This window comes from Bufo bufo, chromosome 6 (assembly GCF_905171765.1).
Source record: "Bufo bufo chromosome 6, aBufBuf1.1, whole genome shotgun sequence".
In the NCBI taxonomy this organism is placed as follows: Eukaryota; Metazoa; Chordata; class Amphibia; order Anura; family Bufonidae; genus Bufo; species Bufo bufo.
In genome coordinates this window covers 326,323,436-326,328,956 of record NC_053394.1, presented here as the reverse complement: position 1 = coordinate 326,328,956, position 5,521 = coordinate 326,323,436, and positions in this window count along the sequence as shown.

The window sequence follows — 5,521 nt, the reverse complement described above, 5'->3', positions numbered from 1 at the left end:
CAAAGACGACCAGGTAGCCTTGCATACCTGAAGAGCTGAAGCCCCATGATGCACTGCCCGAGCAGAATGAGCAGTAACCTGGAAGGGTGTGGCTCGGTCACTGACGCGGTACCCTTCCACAATGGCCAAACTAATCCATTGGGAAATGGAAGTTTTAGACGCAGCCAGCCCTCGGCTCAGCCCCTCGTCTCAGCCCCTCTCTTTTCATTGGTGGCAGTGGCAGCCAGGTCACAGTGGGGAGGGAGGGACTCTCTCCATCAATCCGTCTGCTGGAAAGATGACGTCTGGGACAGATAGATGCGAACGGCTCGTACCAAATACACAGTGTGGCGCGACTGTTCATGAGGATGAGACGGGGCAGGACAAAATTAAGGTAGAATGATCTCTTCATTGAGATGGAATGCTGACACAACCTTCGGAAGGAAGGACTGAACAGGGCAAAGGACTACCTTGTCCTGATTGAGGATCAGGAAAGGCGTCCAACAGGAAAGAGCTGCGAGTTCCAACACCCTACGGATGGAAGTGATGGCCACCAAAAAGGCCACCTTGCAGGACAGGAAACAAAATGACATCTGCTGCAAAGGCTCAAACGTTGAAGACTGGAGAGCGCTGAGCACTAGATTAAGATCCCAAAGATTTAACGGAGGACAGAAAGGGGGAGCAGCATGCGCAACCCCCTGCAGAAAGGTCCGAACCGCAGAAAGCGAAGCCAAGTTCTGCTGAAAAAGAATGGAAACTTGCCATTTGAGAGAGCTGAGAGCTAGCCCCAAGTCTATGCCCAAATGCAGGAAAGACAAGTGTCGTGGCAACGAGAAATGAATGGGAGACAGCTGGTGACGCTCGCACCAACTAAAGTAGGACTTCCAGGTCCAGTGGTAGATTAGGAAAGATGATGGCTTCCTGGCACGAATCATGGTCTGGACAACAGCATCCGAGAAACCCCGAGTCCTTAGTACAGTGGTTTCAACAGTTACGACCCTAAATTCGGGTGGAAATCACCGTAGGGAACCTGTAAAGGGGAGGGAGAAGGAAGGAGGGGAGCACTTTGGGGGCCAGAAAATACTCACGCATCCGGTGTCTTCTGCCACCCTGGCTCCAGCCGGATCACCACCTTCGGTGTGCGGCCCCTTGCGGAGGGCCGCTACACTGGAAACAGAGGGGACTTGTAGTGGGCGGCCGTGGTGACCCGAAGGCTGGCGGGATGCAAAGGCTTTAGGAACCTATGGTCCTTCTTAACTTTGACTTCTGGAGACCGGGAAGGAGCAGCAGGCTTGGGGACCCCCTGGTCTTCCGTCTCCTGGGTGGGAGTGCAGGCAGCTAAGACTGCCTGAAATCCCGCTAGAGGAAAAGAGAAATCAAAAAAGGAAAAAAATTAGCAGGCCTGCAAAACAGGGAGGTCTGCCTCCTACAGACACTAAGCTAAAACTGATTTAGCTTAGTCCCTGTAGGAAGGGTATAGCTGAAAGGAGGAGCTCACACCTTTTGTGCTTAGTGTCGCCTCCTAGTGGCAACAGCTACACCATGGTCAAGCCTGTGTCCCCCAATGATAATGATGAGAAATGGGCCTTTGGAGGTCATCCATGCTCACTATCAAATCCAACACATTCTAGTATTATCTGATCGGTTGTGACTTGTTGGGCATTGAATTATTTTGGGACCTGAGATATTGCAGCTGGCCAAGAAAGAAAAACTTTTTTCTTTCACTGTCATATTTCCCATCAGTGTTAGGGCTCATGCACACAAATGTATTTATTTTATAATTTTTTTTGCGGACCATATGCAGTACCATTCACTTCAATGGGTTCGCAAAAAAAAATGAAGTTACTCCATGTGCATTCCGTTTCCGTATTCCATATTTCCGTTCCGCATTACGGACAAGGATAGTACAATAGTACAGTTCTATGAAGGGCCAGCTGTTCCGTTCTGCAAAATATGGAATGCACACGGATGTTATCCTTATTTTTTGCGGACGGCAAAATACATGCGGTCGTGTGCATGAGCCCTTACATGGATAGACCAAATCCTACCAGGAAACAAAAGTGAAACCTTTTAAATTTCTTTGATTTGAGGTGAAGAGATGAATGTTCATATGGGCGTGCAGTGGAAGATAACATGTTAATCATGCTTATTTGTGTCATGAATGGCATTATTGTTCCACCAATAAAGTATCTAACTGTTAGTTGAGGTAGGAGGTAAGCTTTACCACCTTTTCCATTTGTGCCTATTGATGGGTACTAGATACTTAGATTTTAGGGGGAAGCCCAATAAAAATGATCTTGAGATATGTCATAAATGTGTGAGAAGATCACATTGGTCAAGTCTGTGATCTTGGCCTCTATAGACACTCGGTCATTCATTTGTTCATTTTCTTAGACTCTTACTGCTAAGCACAGAATTGATGACAAATTCGAAGAAATGTCTATGAGTTGGTCTTGAGTTCCATGCTCAGCTGCAAGGAGCGTCAGCGCTCAGCTAACTATTAACTTCTTATGCTAGCAGCGCTCGAACAACCAACAATAAGAACCTTTTCAAATGCTGCTGTGAGTGACCAAAAGTTTTTGTAGACTGAAATTCTATGAATGTAAACAAATGATTAAATTATTACAATGTTGGAAAAAAAAACACTGAATAAATTTGCTTCCAGAATCCGCATTGTTAAATAATTTTGTAAATAACCATGCAGCAATAAAAATGTAAAAGATAAATATAGTTGTATAAAAGTATTTACGGATAATAGTAGTGATGATGGGTGTGTGTGGAAGAACACAGGTTGTGTCCTGCAGTGGTGCCTGGGAAAGGAGGGACGAGGTAGGGTTATGCAGGGAAGAGGAGTCAAGTGGTGGACATTTCACAAGAATCTGGAGGCTTAGGCTACTTTCACACTAGCGTTTCTATTTTCCAGTATTGAGATCCGTCATAGGGTCTGAATACTGGAAAAAATACCTTCCGTTTTGTCCCCATTCATTGTCAATGGGGACAAAACGTAACTGAACAGAACGGAATGCTCCAATATGCGTTCCGTTCTCATACCAGAGAATGCTGCGGTTTGCTTTCCGTCATGGGATGCGGAGCAAAAGGGATCCATCATGACCCACAATACAAGTCAATGGGGACGTTTAACTCTGACACAATAGAAAACGGATCCGTCCTCCATTGACTTTTTCAATGGCGTTCATGACGGATCTGTCCTTGCTATGTTACAGATAATACAACCGGATCTGTTCATAACTGATTCAGACGGTTGTATTATCAGTAATGGAAGCATTTTATCTGAACCCTGCCGGATCCAGCAAAAACGCTAGTGTGAAAGTAGCCTTAGTGAAGAAGGAAGAAAAGTGGGGAGAGGGAGAATAGATTGAGGACATTTTTGTGAGACTGGGTGAAAAGATTGGGGATGTAATGTGGTTGGTGGATAAGACTGGGATGGGGGCGGTGCAGAATTTCCTACACATTATTTAGCACTGTCTTGCCCTCATCCATCATTTGGTCCATCCAAGGGAGCAGAAAATGATAGGCAGTTGAAAGGTGACTAGACAGCTTTTGCCCCCTGCTGTCCCCTAATCATTTCTTCCTTAAAACTGGCCATTTTTTGGCCAATCTTATTAAGGCATCACAATTGACTCTTACGAGATCCTCATAATCACTTTAACATCTCGTACCGGATCTGTGCAGAGCTAGGATGCCCATGAAAGAATGTTAAAGGCTCTGTTGTGAGCGGTTGGCACAAATTTCCTAAAGGGAACCTGTAGTGTACTGAGCAGAGTCATGAAGGACTTCTGGCACCCAATAGCTGGATATTCTTCTGCAAGGATAAAAGGGAACAGAAAAGAACTGTTACAATATCCTGTAGACGGAAGATATTTAGTAATTGAGAAACAAATCATAATACTATTTTATACTTTTATCGATGTCCATCACATAGAATTGTTAAATGGTTTGTGCAATTCCTATCATGTGACGAGGTGCGTTTACGACAACCTGTGTACAAAGTATTATGTATAATGACTTTCGACCGTATCAACTACACACAAACGGTATGGCATAAGTAAATTTGGAATTTTATATATACCTATGCGTACCTACTAAAATTATAACTTCTCTCCGGAAAAAGAAATACTTACAACTGCTTCTATGCCCTTTCCTCAAGGTCCTCTCAGGTTATCAGCGCTGAGCAGACCTTCTCCCAGAGGCGCTGGGTCGCTATATAGTCAGCATGTCAGTGGTCTGTTCGGTCCCACAAAATGCAGGTCTCAGCTCCACCAGTTGGATGAGAAGGACATTGTCAATATACAGAAGGCTATTCCTGCTTATGTTCCCTGGTGGGGCCTCTGGAATTTTAAAACAATGAGATATAACCCAGACTGTGCGAATCAATACAAAAAAAAAAAAATAAAGACCCAGTTTATCACAAGATAATATTTTTGATAAAAGTCAGTCAGTTGGAACGCAGCACCGGTACAGATGGCAATGTTTGTGGATATTTTGTAATAGTACTGCACCCTGTATAACGGGACCAAGCAATATTAGCAAAGTGCTTTTTAAGAACCTAACAAAGAAGACTCAGCATTAGGGAGCATTCACACGACCATATGTATTTTGCGTCCCCTTAAAACACAGATGCCCAAATTACAGGTACTGTCCATGTGACCATTTTTGTCGGGCCCTTTGACTCCATTGGGTCCCGTAGTACGCATTTGAGGCCAAGAATAGGACATGCTCTATATTTTGCAAAACGGACATACGGATGTGGAAACTTTCCACTTCCGTATGTCTTCAACAAAAGATAGAGCATGTCCTATTCTTGCCCATAAATGTGGACGTCAGAGACTGTATCTGTATTTTGCAGATCCGCGTCTTGCAGACCGCAAAATACATACGATCGTCTGAATGCGATATACATTTATGAGCAAACTCTGGCAACAACTGAAGGAGAGAGACTTGTAGCAAGAAATTGGAAATTTACACACCACCTTTAACCTGCAGCAGAGGGTTTGGCAAGTACTCTGTACAATTATGGAGACAGTACCTGGCAAGACTGTGCAGGGTTTGGGCAAGCACATTGTGAAAAGTAGTTGTTGGGTGGTGGACAAGAAAGTGACAGTCCAAGATACTGGCACTGCCGTATGAAAAACAAATGTTTATGGAAACAAAGATACTGAGGCGACCATGATTTCTGCAAGCTTGTTGTCACATTTTGTTATGTTGTGGCCTTGTGCTAAATAAAAGAAAGCATTTTTCCCCATCCTACTGCATTCAGTACACCATAATCAGAAGTGAATACAATGTTTGAAATCTTTGCTAATTTATTGAAAAGAAAAACTGAAATCTTGCACTGACTTATATATAGAGAGCCTTCACTTAGTACTTGGATGTGGACCCATTCACTTCAATGGGGCTGCAAAAGATGCGAACAGCACTCAGTGTGCTGTCCGCATCCGTTGCTCCGTTCGATAGTCCGCAAAAAAAATATAACCTGTCCTATTGTTGTCCGCGCTTTGCGGACAAGAATAGGCAGTTATAT